The sequence below is a fragment of the Hirundo rustica genome, chromosome 6 (assembly GCF_015227805.2).
Source record: "Hirundo rustica isolate bHirRus1 chromosome 6, bHirRus1.pri.v3, whole genome shotgun sequence".
Classification (NCBI taxonomy): domain Eukaryota; kingdom Metazoa; phylum Chordata; class Aves; order Passeriformes; family Hirundinidae; genus Hirundo; species Hirundo rustica.
In genome coordinates, this window is record NC_053455.1 from 3,169,655 (window position 1) to 3,189,244 (window position 19,590).

Sequence of the window (19,590 nt, forward strand, 5' to 3'; positions counted from 1 at the left end):
CCATTAATGCTGCACCAACGGGAACAATTGAGATCATTTCTCCAGATATTTATTTTGCTAAATAAATTCTTGTGGTTTGCTTGGAGCTTTTCCTCCACTCAAGTACACCGTGATTTACCCTGCAAATAATATTCTGTGAGAGAATTTTGCTCATGGAAAGTCCTTCTGAACTACAGCCATCGGGAACTGGGAGGTTTAGTGGATGTATCCAGAGAGGAGTGACCCCAGTTTCATCTCTTTACCAGCAGCACAGAAGAGCTCCAAAAATTGATCCTGTTCTGAGCAGGCAGGAGAGGGTGCAGGACCACCACGGGGAGAGGGAGGGAATCTGAGCCCCCAGGGCAGCCTGGCTCCCACCTGCTCCTCGGTGTAACCTCTGTGGGACATCATGGGCTGGGTAAGAGGCCGGTGAGGGAGAAAAACTAAATAAGTAATAACTCCAGGGAGAGAAAGAAATAGTGATAAGCACGGAGTGTCATGCTAGCTGCCAGCTGCTATGTCCCATTACAGAACCTGATATTTATGCTTACTTCTAATCAAGATCTAAAGATGTAGTTTGTAATTTATCTCTGAATTGCACACGTCATCCTCAAAACAACGACTTTTGGAAGGAATTTTGAAAATGTGCATTCTACGTCTATCGACTCTGCTCGGCAATGTGCTCTGAAAGAGATGGAATTCTGAAAAATATGGCACGTGGCTTACTTTAAGATTTTCCTACTGAAACACCGTTTAACAGCTGATCGAATTAATAGGAAGGATGCCAAATAAATTCTTTAAAATGGGGAAAGAAAATTTTAATAGAAAACCACATAAAAATTTGCAAAAAAACACCATTTAAGTGCTTTATGTTCAATGTAATTCTTTCAATATAGTTTCATTTGTATGTGTGATAAAGGATCCATACTGTAGGACCCAAGCCTGTAATGACCCCCCTGGAATTTTCTCATGAAATCCATCTAGGAATATTTGAGTGATGCATTTAAGACTTGACATTCAGTCAGATGAGACTCTTTGTTAACAGAAAGATTCCAAGTAAATTGTCAACTATAAAGTTCAGAATCCGGCACAGAAACCACCCACATCATTGTGACACACAGTTAAATGAGCTGTTTAACTACAGTTAAACGCAATTTGTCTTAATTTTTACTCTTGATGACTTGATCATCCTGTTCTTCAAGCACATATAAAGCCCTGCTAAGCAATGAGATACCTCCATTGTATTCCATGGGTCTTGGATGAGACCTTGATGGCCAGAGTTGTCCTGTTTTGTTCCCAGAATGAACAACTTCCCAGTCCAAAAATGTGGTGTAGCAACCAGAAAATGTAAATGTACCAGAAACCAGGCCTCAGAGGAAAACTCAGTAATGTGCTTCTACAGAGAGAGTTTGAAAACGCACTACAAAAGCAAGAGGACTTGTAAAGCAGTCCTGTGAAACTGTGGCCATGTTCTGGCCCAACAATCCATATCTGGATTTCAGCTATTCCAACATTTACAGATAAGATATAAACCAAATGCTGCGGTGTGAACTACCACAAGGATAAGGGTTATTTTCTATATAATCACCAAAATCATGCTTAGAGGCAATAAACAATTGCCAGAGCTGGAACTCATGTGAGAGCAGTTAAGCAAAGGCAAATTCCAAGGTATTTTAGCCGAATATTGGGTTCAAATTCTGACATACAAGGATAGGAACTCATGTGAAATGTGGACCTGGATTTCAATTTTAAACTTCTTGCCATTAAAATTCAGGGTATGTTTGGGTCACGCAGCTCAATATGGGTTTAGATCTCTACAGGATATCGGGGTTTTTAAAGATACTTTTCATTTTCAGATGTGACAGTTAAAAAATCCTGGGTACAATAAACCATTTGACTTGGGGAAAAAAAGTTGAGCTATAAACTGAAACCAAAGTAGCTCAACTTGGGAGTGTCCCAGCTGCAGAAAACGCTTAATTTTAAAACATTTTGATTGATCCCCAATCTCTTAGAATTACACTGCAGTAAGGGCTGTGCACCCTTCTGAAACCGGGCTATGCCTCAATTACTTCATCTGCGGATAAATTTCATTGTTATTTGAAACATGTGCAAAAGGCAGATACCAGTATACCCTAGAATTGATTAAATATCTACCTCATTAAAATACAAACCCCACAGTATAAGAGGCCCTGCTATGAGGGTTCACTTTGCATTAGGAATGCTAAACCTTGCCAGGGAAATACCACTCTGGATCTGGATCAATCCAGTTTAGTTGGACAACATCTGGACTTTAGCAGCTGGACACTTAGAGCACCAACAGCTTCATTAGGGCTTTCACCGAGTTTCTACTGACAGTAAACACAAACTGACTCACCTGGTTGTCTCCAGCAATCCAAAGGAGAAAGGCAAACAGGAAACCTCCTCAGATAAAACCTCGGGGTGAAAAGCTTCATCCCACATGAAGCTGACGGTTTTGAGCACCAAATTTGGATCAGAGTATTTCAGAATGTTTTATGAATTCAAAAGTGACTCAAGGAAACGTGAAACCTGACAGGCTATTAGTCCATTCTGGGGGACTATTACCTTCCAGACAATTATTTTCAACATAAAACTCTGAGGTTTAGAAAAGCCTTGTGCCACTTCTCATGAGGGTTCACAGTCTGCTGGCCAAATGTGTCTGCGCCTTGTGATACAACACACACAGTGACACTGTGCTTGCTGCCCTTGAATGAACAGGCAGGAAGAACATTTCGTACCTTTGTTCTGAGACAGTATTGAAAAAATGGGCAATAACTATTTTTAAATCATAAGAAGAATTTTATATAAATACAAAACTTTCAGGGAAAATGTAGGTAAAACCAGTCCCATCTTGGCAAGGAAGCAAACAAGGTGAGTAGTATTCAGACATCTTGGCTGCATGGATCATTTTTCCTGACCTTCCCCTACAAGATTTGGGGTGCACAACTAGCAGGAACGGCACTTCCCAGAGTCTCTCAGTTTTCTATGCAGGTAGAAAAGCCTCTAAGAATCACAGCATTCCCCTGGAGGAAAAAAAAACAAACCAGAACCCTCACAAATGTGTGCCGAATCTGTTTGATGAGGCTGTTCCCTGTTGTTGCCTTGTTTTCAGAGGAGGAGTTGGGAAGATGCAGACTCCAAGCCAGAGGAAGTGCTCCAGAGATGGTACCCTACACCTCACTGATACTCTTCCCTGGAGCTCACATCTGGAAGCACACATCTCATGGAATGCAAGTCCAGGAACCCCACAAGGAAAACAGGAGTCACGACCTTGGGTTTTATCTATCCAAACAACCCTGGAAGCCAAAACGGCACGCTTTCTGTGCTCATGACTTGCTGCCTGAAAAGAAGGAGCAGGTTGCAGACTGGTTTAATCCTCTGGGCGAACACTACCGCAACCTGTGAATCACAGCTGAGCACCCTTGTGATCAAGAACCTGTGCAGGTGTTTTTCAGCCACATTTTGCTACTACAGCTCTGGGAGAAGCAGTTCAGCTCCACTTCGCTGCTGCTCAAAGCCACGTCCACAAGGTGTACACCCGCCCCGTAGTTAAGCAAGGAATTTCAATGCGCGCTTGGTGAACGGGATGAGTTACAGAGTTGTGTCGGGTTTAAATCAATCCCTTTTCAGCAGAGCACTTATGTATGTGATTACCTTTAAGGCTGTATGTTCCTCATTAAGTCGGTGGGGTTAAGCATGCCCTTAATGATATAACAACGATCAGAATATGCTTAACTCTTTTACAGATGGCAGCCCTGAGCCAGGACCCTCATTAGCGCTCCCACTGCACTGGCAAAGGGACTGGGCCCTTTTACTACAGGGGAAATGGGACGTGGTCTTTCATAATATTTCAAGCATTAAATCCAAATGCAGTTTCCAGAAGAAAGCCACTCAAATCCACACAGACATCTCAGCTACGTTATTGCACATCTCACCTCCTGAGTTCTGCATGGAAATGTCTTCTGAGTGTGGAAGTGACCGTCCCAAGCTCTTGGAGAATCGTTTGTAAACTTGGCATGAGGTTTGTTTTCTAAAATGCTGCTGTGAACAATTTGTCACTGACTGAAAGTCTGACAAACAAGCCCCTCTAGGCTAATTTGGACAATGATTAGGAATGCTTCTCTGGAGCTAAGGATGGAATACAGCCTTTGAAGGCATTGCTTTTACTTATGACATCCAAACACCGCCTTAAAATAAAAATAACAATGACAATGCAAGGCCAAGAATCCAAAAGTTAGGAAATGCCATAAACTTCATCCAGCCCGTTTTTGAGTCGAGTGTCCATGACGTGATCATGCACAATTCTTTTCCACCAACCCACGACCTCATTCATTGTGAGGAAAGAATCAGCGCTGTCCAGAGCTGTCTGTAGAGATGCTCAGAGATTTCAAAACCAAGCAGTTATTCAACTTCTTTCTATTCTTTCCTCCTATATGCAGCCCCAGACTTTATCCTGTACGTGGCCTTAAACTCTGCATTTAATATGGAATTATCCATTTTCTCACAGGCAAAGCATCCAAGCACATCACATTGGAGAAAAAGGTTGTCTTCACAACAGATATGTGAGAACAGAACTAACATCTTCCACTCAGATCATTTGTTGTTTTCTGATACCTCTACTTCCTATTTCCCTCCCGTTTTCTCCATGGGAATTCCCATCAAATGTTTCTTCCTATTATTTATCCTGAGTATGTACCTGAGAGACAGCACTAGAAGCAAAGAAAAATAATTATGAGATGAAAACTTCCGAGAATCTGGCTGCCAAGCCCTAAAAAGCCTCTACTAAACATCAATGAACGAAAATCTTTTAAGAGCCATACAGCTTGGCCAGATTGGGGAAAAAAATTATAGGTGTGTCAAAAGATCTCGATTTGATACCAGAACAACTTTAATGTTGTCAGATTTCACGTGTTTGACCAAAGCCTGCTTGGGCTCAAGGTGAGAATGGACAAACCTTTGGTTTGCTTGTGGGTTATTTGTTTGTTTGATTTACCCAGTGTCTTTTTCATTAAAGCATTTCTAGTAGAGCGAGAGGAGCGTTGCTAATCAAAAACAGTAAAAAATTGTAACAGAGATCAGTGCAATACGCGCTCAAAGCATCTCGGCTCTTCTGGGGATGCCAATTGAGATTTAAAACAAAAATATAGGAATAAGGATCCTTGATTTTAAAGCTAAGTAATACAGATTAGTAGGCAAACGTACGTTAGACCTTGCAGTGACTCCTGGTGGCCAGTTGTCCTGGAAAATAAAGGAATATCAGTGTAAAACCCGCGACACAAGGGCGCTGTTCACAGGCTGGCAGGATCCTGTGAGCTGCAGGCACTGCCCAGAAAGGTTCTTCCCTCTGGGCACCTTCCAGGGCTGCAGTTTCTCTGGAGCACCAACAGCATGCAGCAACCACTCCCTGGCAGCTGAGATTCAACTCCAGTCAGCAAGGGAAGCTTCTCAAAGGCAATCTCAATAGTGCTTTTTTTCTGTTCTCCCCCAGCTATCTGAGTACCTAGTTCTTCTCTCATCCCCCAGATTTTGGGTCACGATGAAAACGTAAAAAAACCAAAAAGCAGTGAATGGCAGGAAAATATCAGAAGATTATTAAAGATGAGCTTTTCCCCTTGCTGAAAATGTCAAGGAAAGGTAGGTATTTCTGACAAATTTCCAGCAGAAAATAATGAATTTCAACTAATAAAATCTTAATAATATTAAAAAAAAATAAATTTTCAGCATAAAATGTCTTTTGTGATTCAGTCAAAAATTTCCTTCAGGCTCTGTGGCTTTATTTGTGGGGATTTCTTTGCACTGGCCTCCAAAGGCTCTTCTCGGGTATGACTCCTCCAGCCAGGACGTGAAAGCCTAATGCTTGAGGACAGATATGTGCAAAGGAGAAAAGGAGATCTGTTTTAAATGCAAAGGAAGACAAAGCAGATAAAGGAGTGATTTTAAGTTAAGCTAATGAGAAGTGTATAATTAATTTTAAAATGAATATACTTATTTCTTGTAAGTAAAATAGAAGCTTTTCAGAAATCAGCGTTTTTGTGGACGATGATGGCTGAGACACACGCAGAAAGCGAAGGCAGATGCTGCGACCTAAACATGTGAACCACTAAGTTGTACAAAGTGCCTCCCCACTTTTAAATTGACTGAAATTAAATCAAATTAATCTGGTTCTAATTTATAAGCTCAAGTAAGCACAAGGTTCTTCCTATTTTTTCACGTTCACTACTCTAGCCAGGAATAAGGTCACCTCGGCTACATGTGGGGCAGGATTTACATCGAAGGCCCCGGCAGCGATGTGTGGAAAAGAGTCTTTGAGCAGCAGGAGCAGCATCCAGGCTCTTGGCTTGCTCCTCACGCTCCTCAGTTGTGCTGACAGGTCTGGAGCTGCCCTTCACACTGTCACAGTCAGGCTGCTCATGCCACGTCCCTCCCCTCTTGTCCCCTCCACGTGATTTTATTTCTCGGACTCATATTTAGTGCTAACAGAGCTCCGCACCTCCATCCCTACGGACTGAGGGCCCCTATTCCTTCTCTGCACTTCAGGCGAGCTCAGCCAAACATCCACGCTGGGGCAGCTGCCCAAGCATCCCCGTGTGGGATCGCCTCGAGAGGGTCCTGGGGCTCATCCAAAACCCGACAGAGCAACGGGCTTTCCCCCACGCTGTCCTATCACAGGACTTCAGCTCCAGCCCGGTGTCACTGCCACCTCATCAGGCAGACACGGAGGTGCCAGGAAAGTGCTGTCCTACCCCAGAACTCCAACTTGTCACCACCTCGATGTGAGCCAGCGACATTTCCTATTATTTCCACAGATCTCCGGGGTGTGAATCTGGGAAATGGGCTGTAAACATAATTCACAAAGCAAGCTGAGGCTGCACTGATAAATTGTATTTCTTACCCCTTTAAACACTCAACACACCAAATACATAAAACATCTTGTTTATGAACTTCTTCCTGTGTGGACAGACCCACTCCAGAGAATCAGCCCATTTCTTTATGTCACATGAATGAAAATCAACATCGGATGACAATCTACTGTGGACCCATTTATGGTGATTTATTGAAGCTTTAGACACTACTTTCTAAACATATTTTGTGTAACCCACCTGAGAGTCTGACCATCTGGTTAAATAAGATTTTTCTAGTAGATTTCAAACTGTTGCCGCACTTGGCCTGCAGATACTAACGTTAAAAACCTCAGCAGCAAGGGGAAAAGCCCAATTACACAAAGGCACAAAGAATTCCTGATCAAAACTCTGCAGCAAATCCTCAGCTGCTGCAATTTGGCATGAAGCACCTTACAGGGGGGCAGGAATCTGGTGAGCTACTTAGATATGAATGGCTGTAATTCCACAGGATCTGAAATTCCTTTTCTAGAAGAACTCAGGCAATCAGGGTTCAGCAGATTGAAACGAGTATCTTACAGGCATGATGCTGTGAGATAAAAAGTATGCTGGCTGCTTTCCAGCCAGGAACTTGAGCATGTCCTTATCTTTAAGCTTACAAGCAGTCACACTGAAGTCCCGTGCTTCGGGCTTGAAATTAAACATTAACTCAAGGATTTGGCTGGACCAGCGCCAATGAAATTTTAAAAGTGGAACTCCAAAAGCCAGGACTGTTTTGGGAACAATTACTCAGGTGTATCTGGTCTGAGCTCAGCTGACAGTTTCAGGGAGGGATGAAAGTGCTGTCGCTTTTCCGCTTTCCCGTTATTTCAGGCCTGACAATCTCCCACTTAACCATGGGAAATGTCTTCAAGTTAGTAAATGGCTATTAAGATAATTGAGAGAATTTAAAATAAACGTATATAATGCCTTGCAAAATGTAGCATACATATGCCTTAGTCTCAATCATCCAAAATACAAATGGAGGAAAATCCAAAAATCTGTCGCAAAGATTTAAATCAACTCTTTTGTCAATAGCTGAGTATTTTGCAGCATTAACCTACAACTTCAGCTATTAAAGTAAGTCAAGGAGACAGGATGTGAAGTTGGAAATCTGAAAGAATAGAAGTTGCAAAATTAAGCTGGTTTCTTTCACATGTGAAATTCCATATAAAATACTTCCCTATAAATAGTTGTCAATAAACACAACTGCTGCAAATGTATTTGGTAAATGTTGAGGTCAAAGGCCTCAACTGTTTATTGCCTTGTAAACTCAAAGGCAAGTAAATTTATTGCCTAAACGAGTTTCAGAGTATTGGCCATCATAAAAACTCTGCATCCAAGGTACAAACCAGTCCATGGGCTGTACTACAACTGTTCCACACACAACTCAGGGCAACCACATGTAGCATAATTCCAAGTATCAGAAATACACCAGAAATATATTGCTGCCATGCTGGATGTACACTGCACTTCACAGCTGGAAGAATGGATCTCACAATTTATGTGACTAGATCTCACAGACAGAAGATTATTACTTTATAGTACCTCTTTTCCCTAATTTTAAAAAGGTCAAATTGGTTCTAAAGCTTTCTATAAACTCACTAGAACCGCGGTTAGTGTTTAGTGCCAAATCCTATCCTTAGATCCATTATTCATGACTATACTTCCAGCATTAATGTTTTGAGAACCTTGCTGTCTTCCAGCTCCAAAACACAAAAGGGCCTATTCAGAGACAAAGTACATGTGGGTGTGGGCGTGTGTACATATGTGCACACATATATAATGTATGTATATATATGTTTTCTTGTCCAGGGTTCTACTTAAGGAACATTATGTTTCTGTTCTTGAAATTACACCCCTAGAATGGAATGTGCTCAGTATCCTTCTTCATGTGATCCTCTCTCAAGTATTGTATAATTATTAATTAATGTAGGCTAGGAGAAAACAATCTGCACAAATTGGATCAAGAGAAATTTCCAGGCTCAAGCTAATATGGCATTTGGCATAAAATACTGCACCTAGTAATCTAGCCTGTAAACTCCTCAAGGATTTTCCCTCTGATGTTTTTCTTTGTACTGTGGAACTTCAGGTTGATTCCAATTTTTAATCCCCTTCAGTTGTGTGGTCAAAAGGAGCTGTCCGGCTGCCCCAGCTGTGCTTTCCAATTTAACTGGACCTGCACCCTGCCTCCACTCTGTGAGTCCATTGTGAGCAGCTGATATCTGCAGCTAAAGCTTTGCGGGGTGTTATTGAGAGTGAAGCTGCTGTCAGGGGATGCAGCAAGCGAGTGCATCTGCCAGCCAGCAGCCCCACCATCCCCACTTGAGCGGAGCACACACACGTGCAGACAGGCACACGTCAGTGCCGGCACACAGACAGCGCCCCGTACGGACAGGAAACCCATCGAACAACAGACAAAGAGCAGCAGGTTTAAAAATCCACCTCCACACACCTACCAGTTCAAATAAGTCAGAGATCTAAATACAAAACACCCAGGAACATGCATAGGTACGCCTCATTTCCTAGACAACTATGGCAGAAGTACAGAATGGAGATTTTTGGTTTTACTCCAGACAGATCTAAGTGTTTTCTGATATTGTTCCCATTAAAGAAAACTCTCTCAGCTTTCCTCCAGCCCTTCCTTGGAAATGTTAAATGGTAAACATTGCTCCATCTGAGAAACTGCCCCGGTAGATTCCATGCTCAAACACCTCATCAGTGTCAACAAACCAACATTTAAACTGAAAGGTAATGTCACGCTGACCCTCCTTCTTCTATTTGCGCCTTTTTAAGAAACGCAATTAATCCAAACCACACATAGCATGTAACAAGCATAATACCACAATACGGTTATGTATGAGTGAGCAAATCAGAAAATTTCACACTTTTCCCCCATGTTTCCAGAACAGCTTTATCCTGGGATGATAATACAAAAATGCGGAACACTTATGACTGAACACTTCGTTGGAGCAATACTTCCATCTCCAGGAAATTCAGCTCCTGCTTCTTTCCACACCAGAACCACTTAACACACCCAGTGACGAGGATTTATCCCTTACAGGCACCGACTTCTTGGAGGAAAGGCTGAGGAAGCAGTGCCTCCATCCCTAGCCAGTGTTACCTAACGGAGCATTACTCATGGTAGTAATTCCACTGGGGTCAATGGGACTAATCAATGGAATGGTTAAGGTGGAGGAGAAACAGACTCCAAATTAACACAGGGAGAAACTAAGCCGAAGAATAATAATGCACAATATTAAACATAAAACTCTTCCAGGTACTTCTGTCCTGTAAGTCTGTTTAGCACAGTTAATGGAATAACAAATAAGCGTTATAACATCACCCACCAGTACACTGTCACTCGACAAACAACACAGCCACGAACTTTTCTTGGCATAACGTGGGATATAAATGGGGTACTGTTGCTTAATCATTCTCCATGATGTTTATAGGAGGGAAATAAGATCTCAGTATAACTCGAGGCCACAGGAGGGACACTTTAAAGGCTGCACTGCCATGTGTGTCAATACCCAGGGCTCAGCAGCATCTGGCTTAATTCATTTTTTAGCTGTTTGCTAACTGGAGACCAGGTGCTATTTCCTCTTTGAGATGGGAAATGCCTTTAATTGCTGCCAGTGTATCTCCCCCGTGCCAAAGGGGCACTCAGCAGACCCTGTGAAAACCAGTGGAGTCGTGGGAGAAGCCGGGGTTGGGATTCACCCATGGTGCCTCTGCAGACCACAGGCCCTTGGAACAGAAGCTGTGTCTGACTGTGCTCTTAGGCTGACAGAGCCTGAGCCCATGCAAGGCTTCTCAGTGTTTTTGAAACAGGAGCGTAGGAGAAGATGGCTAATTCCAAAATCCCTACCCACCTCTGAACAAAGGAAATGTATCTCTTTAGCATTATGTCTTCCAAAATTTCTTCCAGAACACGTTACAGGCTTCAAGGGCCTCTACCCAGCAATCCTTTTTAGAAAGGCAGTTTTAAAAAACAATCACCTGCTGCTACAGTCTTTTGGGGAGATCTTTTGACCAGTTGGACTCAGATTGTCTCTCAAAACTCAGTTATAAACATCAGCAAAGCTGCTCGTGAATAATTCTTCATAAGAGGCTTTTTTTTCACATCCATGTTTGGCAGAAAGCAGAAACAATTTGAGGCTGTTAGAGAAAAATCAAACTTGCCTCAGATGATCTGTATCCCCAAACAAGTTGAGAGCACAGCTGCAGATAGGTTATGGAGATATGAGCTTTGTGCACTCACAAAAACATCAAACCACATTACTGGCTACAGGAACATGCCAGAAAAGTTCATTTGAAAATCATTATGCATTCATTTTTACAAGTAACACCTTGTGGTCCCTGCTGTGAATGTGGTTGCACTGCAGCTATTTCCTTTTATGTCAGAAATGTTTTTTTGGAAGTTTGGCATGAGAAACACACTAATGCTTTTGTTAAGAAAAATTCTGGGTTCCACAGCAGGTCCTTGAGAACAGCAGTGTAACGCAAGTATTCAGATTTTTATCATTTGTAACCCAGTTTCAGCTTTGCCTTACATCAGAATAAAACTCCTTCAAAGCTAATTTCAGTCCAGTCCCAGGAGAGCATTTGTCCATATCGTGAAACCCGGGATTTTATTTAACACGATTACACGCACATGCTGGTGCAGTCAGATGCCTGACTGGAATAGCAGAGTTAAGACAGGTCAGGATGAAGGTGCACTGGTGGGGCTTGGCAGGGAACCTGCTTTTAGTGTTTCTGGCTCTAGCTGAGAACATCAGTTTCTCGTTGGTGAGTTCTGAAAACAAAATTCTTTCCAAAGAAAAAAGAAAAGAAATAAATCCCTTCGCAAATTCTACTTTGGGCGATTGTGTATTGGTGTCGTAACTTAAAATCAACAAACCATACAGAGGAGGTGAATCAAAGTGAAACACATCTGTGGACATGACATCCTTTGATTCTGTTTCTTACGCCCACTTTTGAAAGCAGGCTTCTGATGCGTCAGGCTCAGCTGGCAGAGGCATTCGATTCACGTCCTCCCAGCCGGTGCTCCTCCACAGGTACTAAATCCCTGTGGGGAACGCAGGCACAGAGGTAATAAACATATTCCTTTCATTACAACATCTTAAAAAATGTAAAAATTCTAAAAAACCAACTGTAAGCTGACCTGCAGCCAAAGTACACATTAATTATACAGCTTAAGTCAGGCGGATGCTCAAGGAAAAGAGATATAATGTTACACCCAGCTGGATACTTTGTAGTTAGCACAAATGTAATATAAGGCGTACCAGAGTTTGTCAAGTGTCTGTCTGGATTTTCAGTTTTCATTAGTACTATAATTAAAACCACATTTTCAGCTATATTACCTATAACAAGAAAGGAATGAGAAATGAGGTTGTCAAGGTCAGTCTCTTTCTGCTCTTTATCCTGAGTATCTGCAGGCCACAAGCTGTTGAATTTGGTGTAAACCAGAGCAATAGGATGGAATGTCACGTTACAACCGAACCTTTGTGGTTGCAAAGACAAACCGATGAGGTCACTTCCTTTTAATCGCCAATGGAGGGTATTTGTCAACAGCCACATAAGTCAGGGGGACAGGGAGGCAGATGACAGACAGACTGACAGATAAGTGGAAATACAAACACCCCAAATGCAGATACCGCAGGGCTGATGCACAGAACGTTCCCTTGCAGAGAGCTGCACTTGATCTTGCGCTGTCACAGTCCTTCCCATCTAGAAAAGGCACAGAAATGCTTTTTATCCCCTTTCTGTGTCACAGAGGGCATGGCTAAGATTTGGAAAACAGGAATAATTGATGAGCTGCACAAGAACAAACTCAAAAGATTTCGACCCAGATTCATATTTTTAAAACTTTCAGAGAATTCACAGTTCAGTTTAAAGGCTCTAAGGCAAAGCGAGCAGGTAGGAGAGAGCGGAATTCCCAGGAGAGGGACACAGAGTTACAATCACTCCAGTGGATGCCTTCATTAGAGAGTGGTGGTGAAAAGCAGCGCAGCTTCATTAAACTCAGCAGAGCTCAACATTTACCAAGGATCTGACCCATAAATTCCAGCACCAAAAATGCAATTTTTTTTTCATATTCAAGTGCAAGTAAGTATGTGAAGCAACCAAGGCACCAGTGAATGCAAATGGAATTCCCTAGCTGCGGTCTAGAAGGTAAATATGGGTTCAGCTTTCATAAAACTCAGGAAAAAAAAAAAAAAAATAAAAAAAGCAGCTGATCAGTCACGTTAAATATAATGACAGTTTACTTGTGATACTAAAAGGGGATTTTAGCTTCATTAAAAAACAAAAACTAACTACTATGAAGGAGATGAGTGAAATATTACAACCCTGAAAGACTTAAAAACGATACCCCAGGAGATAACATTCTGAGAATAAAGTGAAAGAGCTCATATAAAATACAAAAGGTGTGTTGTAAAGAAGGATCAGAAGGGCAGACTTTGAGCTTCATCCAGTCATAAATCAAAAGCTTGTTCTCCATCCGTCTTGCTTATGAGGTCAGCTTTGATTCCCAAGCTACAATTCCCAAAGGATGGAGGTATTTCTATTGGCAAGTATGTGTCTTTCTTCCCCCAGGCTGGCTCTGCCAGCCCTGCTGTCACCATGGACTGTCATTATCTCAATCTCTTTACTGCCCAGGATTGTTCCATCCTGGAGCCGTAGGGAACTATCGCAGGGCTGCCAGAGGAAAAGCCATTCAGAAGACCGAGGGCATTTGCAACAGATTAATCGACAAAGAAGTTTATCAAGCCAGGCCATCTGCAATAGTTCGGTGATTCTCCTCCACAGGGACCAAATGCTTTAGCACTCCAGGTGACACGTCGGGGATACAAACGGTTACACAAAATAAAAGTGTGGAAAAACAGTTTAAAAACTCTACCCTCGAGGAATATAATATCAGCTCTCTACCCTGTCACGTGCTTCATATCTCTTGTGTGTGAGTAACTGAAGCAATAATCTTTGAGCTTTAGCTCAGGCACACTGTCCACGCTCATAACAATGGTCTGTGTAAACAGGGCTCCCACCTGAGCACTGGGGTCAGGTTCAGCGCATCGATTTGCAGCCGGGCGTCATCTCTGTGTGCACAGATGAAGGGCAGGCACTTTCCAGACTGAAATAAACACAAAATACATTCAGCATGTTGTTTCCTCAACCTTCATGTAACATATTAACCAGATAATTTTTTCTTAAATCGAAAAAAAAAAAAAAAATAAAAAAATCAAAAGACTTCTTGAATATTATTCAACACACCAGACTTTTACAGTGCTCTTGCACAGTGAGTTCTATTATTTGCTCCATTAGTATCGTAATGGTTTTACTTCAGTAATTCTCACTTACTATAGAGCAACGTTGCTGTGCGGTGTAAAACCTGATAGTTACTGCGAGTATCTTTAACAGAGATAACAGAATAATGCAGACATCTGATCCCGCGTGTTTCTAGAGATAAAAACCTTCATTCTTTTGACAGTTCGTCAGGGAAAGGCTTCGACGGGGGTAAAAACTAAATTTTTAATACAAGATCGCCCTCTACTGTATAGGAGAGAGGAAAAAGAGCGCGGATCGCAGAGCGGGTTGGGCTGGAAGGAACCTTAAATGCCATCTCATTCCACCCCTGCCATGGCAGGGACACCTTCCACCACCACCCCAGGCTGCTCCAAGCCCCGTCCAGCCTGGCCTTGGGCACTGCCAGGGATCCAGGGGCAGCCACAGCTCCTCTGGGAATTCCGTGACAGGGCCTCCCCACCCTCCCAGCCAGGAATTTCTCCCCAGTATCCCATCCATCCGCGCCCTCTGGCAGTGCAAAGCCATTCCTCCTTATCCTGTCACTCCAGACTTTCGTACAAAGTCCATCCCCATAATTCTTGCAAGCTCTCTTCAGGTACTGGAATTACTGATTATTACTTGTATTCTGGTAGGGCTCACGTATGTAAGCTATAAGCAAACCAAAGTGTACTAAAAACTAAGTTACATTTTCAGAGCTTTTTTTCTGACTGGTAATTTCAGTCTGAAATACAAAAGAAATTGTACAGCAGAGGAAATCTGGTTGTAAAAGAATTATTTTATTAAAACAGATTCTTCAAGGTCACATAGAGACCACAGTAGAAAGAACAAGTCAGGGAAACAGAACAAAAAGTACCATTACAGATCACTTACTTTTGTGTATTTAACAGGGATAGAAATATATATATATATAAAAAGAAAAACTGTGATTAAAAATGAGCAGACAAGAAACAAGCATCTCATATCAGCTGCACAGGATGATATGATTCTTGACTCTAGAAAGTTCTAGAGCTTCTTTTGTAGCTATAAAAAGCTTCATTATGATTCAAAATACACAGGGGTTTATTAAACACTGCAAGTCAAAGTATCCTGATACATCCAAATTGCCCATGGCCATTATAAACTGGTCAATTAAAAATACTTCATTTACCTACAGCACTGGTTTTCATCACCAGCTTTAGGGCTAACACTCATTCTGGTTTTAATTCAACAGACGAGGAGGATTTATAGGGCTGGACAGAGCTTCCACCCCTCTGTCTGCCTTGCAACTCCACTTGCACGGTGCACCTGCTCCTGGCAAAACAATCCATCATAAATCCAGCGCCTGCAACAGCCACCAAAGTTGGAGCCCAGGGCATTCCTTTGGTTGCCCTGGAGGGTCAGGGACCTGGGCAGGGGGGTCTGGGACCCCAGCCCAGAGCCTAGAGCTCAGAGAGACACTGGATTTGATTTCAGTCCATGGGAGAGGCTTCTTGCACTGCAGGAAGCATTGCAGGACACAAGAGTGGGGAAAATAGTAGTTTAGTACATCACAGGGTGAAAAAACAGTGGGTTTGGGATTTTTGGCATTGAAGTGAATGGGACAAGATGGAGAATTTGGGGCGTTGTCTCCTTCTTCTTCCTTCTCCTTCCCTCACTCCATTTCTGCAGTGACGTTGGCACAAAGTAGTTAGTGAGGATTGGGTCAGAGTAGAGATGACCTTTTTAGTAATAGTGATAGACATTGGTAAGAAATAGTAAATAAAGAATACGTAGCAATTAGTATAAAAGATAAGGACAGCCCAGAGACAGGGGGAGTCACCAGATGTCCGAGCTGTGGCAAACATCTTTTGGACACTGAGAAAATTGTAAGATAAGAACTAATAAACGAAGCATGTGACCTTGAAGACTCCGTCTTTTCCTGCGTTTAGCACAGAGCTTTGCAGAGGGCCAGAACTCTAAAACCACCTGAATACCGGGGAATTTAAGCTCCGGAAAAGGAGCCACCGACAGGCTAACACTCAGTTCTGGTTTTAATTCAACAGACGAGGAGGATTTATAGGGCTGGACAGAGCTTCCACCCCTCTGTCTGCCTTGCAACTCCACTTGCACGGCGCACCCGCTCCTGGCAAAACAATCCATCATAAATCCAGCACCTGCCACAGCCACCAAAGTACTTGGGTTGTGATGGAATGCGAGAGAAACCCCCGTGCACACGAAGAATACAAGGTTTCCTCAAACAATCTGAGTAGGAGGGCAATTGTTTGTTATGCTGAAATAACAAACCTTGCAAGGAACCTGCCCTCAGCAAATGTTTTGGCTCAGAGCAGTCACCATTCACAATGTTTTCTATCAGTGGTTTTTCGGCACAGTTTTAAGAACCCCAAACAAAACCAATTCAAGTGTGGCTGAAGAAGCAACAATGACGAAAATCTATAGAAACTTCCAAAATCATTCTAGAAGTTTGTTTTCTGTCAGTTACAACCGTTTCTCCGAACATTACACAATTTTATTTCGCATCACAGGAAGTTTCCATTCATATCCTCATTGTCGGGTGGTGACAATGTAGGGATTCCATTTTCTACAGACGTACAACGGAAAGGGAAGGGGAGGGAAAAAGGGAAGATGCTTGAAAATCTTGAAACTCTGTTCCACCTGTTATTTTTTAGCCTCCATAAACAACAACCTGGAAAAGTAAAATGATTCCTTGTGGGATGTTGTGGTGATATGACTGGTGGAGGGCTGCCAAAGAGACCTGGGACACCACATGGATTAATTAGGCTTACTGAAACTTCTGGAAACTGAGATATGAACTGAGAAGTGACACACCTTTGGCATCACAGGTGATTGTCTGGAGTTATCAATGTTCTTCAAGTTATTTTGATGATTCAGATCTGATTTTATCTCCTTGCAGGGGAAGATCACATCTATAGAGCTTGTTTATTCAAGGGTTATCTCTACCTGAGAGGATGCGCCTTCGATCTCCTCCGCTCCTTGTTTCACACCATTCCCTGGCTGTCTCTGCCACACATTCCCGTTCATTCCACACTTTTACCTGATGTAAATCAATGTTTTATTTTGTCCATGAAACCCGAGTGCCCCATTGTCGGGGGCTCCTTTTCAGGAGCTTAAATTCCCCAGCATTCAGGTGGTTTTAGAGTTCTGGCCCTCTGCAAAGCTCTGTGCCAAACGCAGGAAAAGACGCAGTCTTCAAGGTTACATGCTTCGTTTATTAGTTCTTATCTTACAATTTACTCAGTGTCCAAAAGATGTTTGCCGCGGCTCGGACATCTGGTGACTCCCCCTGTCTCTGGGCTGTCCTTATCTTTTATACTAATTGCTACGTATTCTTTATTTACTATTTCTTACCAAAGTCTATCACTATTACTAAAAAGGTCATCTTTACTCTCACCCGATCCTCACTAACTACTTTGTGCCAACGTCACTGCAGAAATGGAGTGAGGGAACAAGAAGGAAGAAGAAGGAGACAACGCCCCAAATTCTCCATCTTGCCCTGTTCACTTCAATGCCAAAAATCCCAAACCCACTGTTTTTTCACCCTGTGATATTCTAAACTACTATTTTTCACACTCTTGTGGCCTGCAATGCTTCCTGCAGTGCAAGAAGCTTCTCCCATGGACTGAAATCAAATCCAGTGTCTCTCTGAGCTCTGGGCTGGGGTCCCAGACCCCCCTGCCCAGGTCCCTGACCCTCCAAAGCAACCAAAGGAATGCCCTGGACTCCAACACCCCATGGCAGATAGAAGATGCCACGTGTGTGCAGCGCTCCGCCGTCCCCAGGGATGAGGGCTCTTCCCATGACCCAGGGACAGCAAAACCGGGTTAGGCTTAGCTGCGCTTGTCTGGCAATTGGAATTTCAACACTTTACTGGCATGAAAAGTTATGAACTCGGGATATAAAGCTCTTCACTTTGGTTGGTGCAGGCACACACAAGAGCCAGGCATACCCAGAGGAACATTTGACAGCAGCTCCTGGCCCGGCACATTATCTAAAAGCCCGAATAAAATTCTGATTAAATGATACCTTTCACCAAGTAAATCTTTCAAATTACATATTTTCACCTGTGTCTGAGACGACTATTTTTATCCACTTCACACAGGCCTCCAGTTTATGAACTGACAAAGACTTCCAGGATATAAAGCCTTGATGTTGATGCTCTCCTTTTTTATATGTCAAAAGGACACTTTTTGGCAGGAAACGAATCTTTCCTATAAAATAGACAGCAAACAAGCTTTGGCACATCCCAGTTTGATGTGCTGGGTAACAGCTCAATTTAGGAAACAAACAGACCACCCCGATGGGTAATCAGCCAATAAACACAATATTTGTCATTTAATTCTGAAAGATGCCAAGGGTAACAAGGAAATTCACAGGACTTCCCCAAGTCTGGATTTGGGGTGCTTTTTCCCAACCTTTTTCCTATATCTAGTTCAAATTTCACACTTACTATCCCTATTTATTTCTGCCACAGCCATTATCACCATTTTAGATTCTGTGCAATACCATTATGATTTCTACTACATGAAGGCACCCAAATTCCTGAGAATTCTTTTGATTTTTTTCAAAGAGCAACCAGGAGTATTACCATTGTTGCTCTTTTCATATCTATTAATCAGCTTCATGGTGCTGCTTCCATAAATCTGCAATCCCCAGAGTTCAAGTCTGCAATAACTTTCTCCTGAATAGGCAAAAATCAACCACGTTGGGGGGGGGGAATACAGCAAATTTCACATTTTGATCAGAGTACAAGTGTTGCACATAATATCTAAAGGGACCATCGCTGAAAACAAAAGTAAACAACATACCTGCTCCTTTGTGCCTTTCCTGAGTTATTAAAATCACGTTTGCAACTACAGTGACTGGCTGTCTTCACGTTGCCTCGATCCTTAGGATGCATTTCTTCCCATAGTTCATCACAGTCTGCGACATCTGGAATGTTTTAATTCCCCATTATGCTCAGTAATGCAATTTTTGTACCTCTGCTATCATATTCTGAGTTTTAATACACTCCTCTTCTCCTTGATCCTCTCATCATCTGTTTCTTCATTCCCTGAACCCATCCTAAATCCTGCCATTTCAAGCAATTTGCTCCTACAATCCTTCTCGAGCAGGTTTCAATAAAGCTTCCAGCTGCGGCACCTAAGTTACTAATGTAGGACTAAAATTTAAAATCTCCACACCTGGGGATTCCTGCTGGGAATCCCACCAAGCTCAAACCACTTGTGCCCAGCCATTCCTTTGATTTGGAACATCTTTAGAATTCTCCATGGCATTCTCCTCTAAACTGATGCCAGAACTCACTGTTTGTGCCTGGATCCTTCACAACCTAGCTCTGTGTGTGTCGAAACACAAGCTGTAGAAATGCCTTAATACAATTTTAAAAAACAAAATCCCACACTGCTGATTTATG

At 42.5% G+C, this 19,590-nt stretch overlaps 1 long non-coding RNA gene across 2 annotated transcripts; it reads right to left on the minus strand.

Moving 5' to 3' along the window:
- Positions 1 to 10,761: 10,761 nt before the first annotated feature.
- On the minus strand, positions 10,762 to 19,248 carry LOC120754389 (uncharacterized). 2 transcript variants are annotated; one of them, XR_005701415.2, is made up of 3 exons: positions 18,986 to 19,248; positions 13,925 to 14,010; positions 10,762 to 12,608 (listed from the first exon to the last, which is right to left on the minus strand). It is a non-coding gene; the product is annotated as an uncharacterized LOC120754389 (long non-coding RNA). The 2 variants fall into 2 exon arrangements; XR_005701414.2 differs by adding an exon at positions 18,242 to 18,388 and having other exon boundaries at positions 10,762 to 14,010.
- Positions 19,249 to 19,590: the final 342 nt, after the last annotated feature.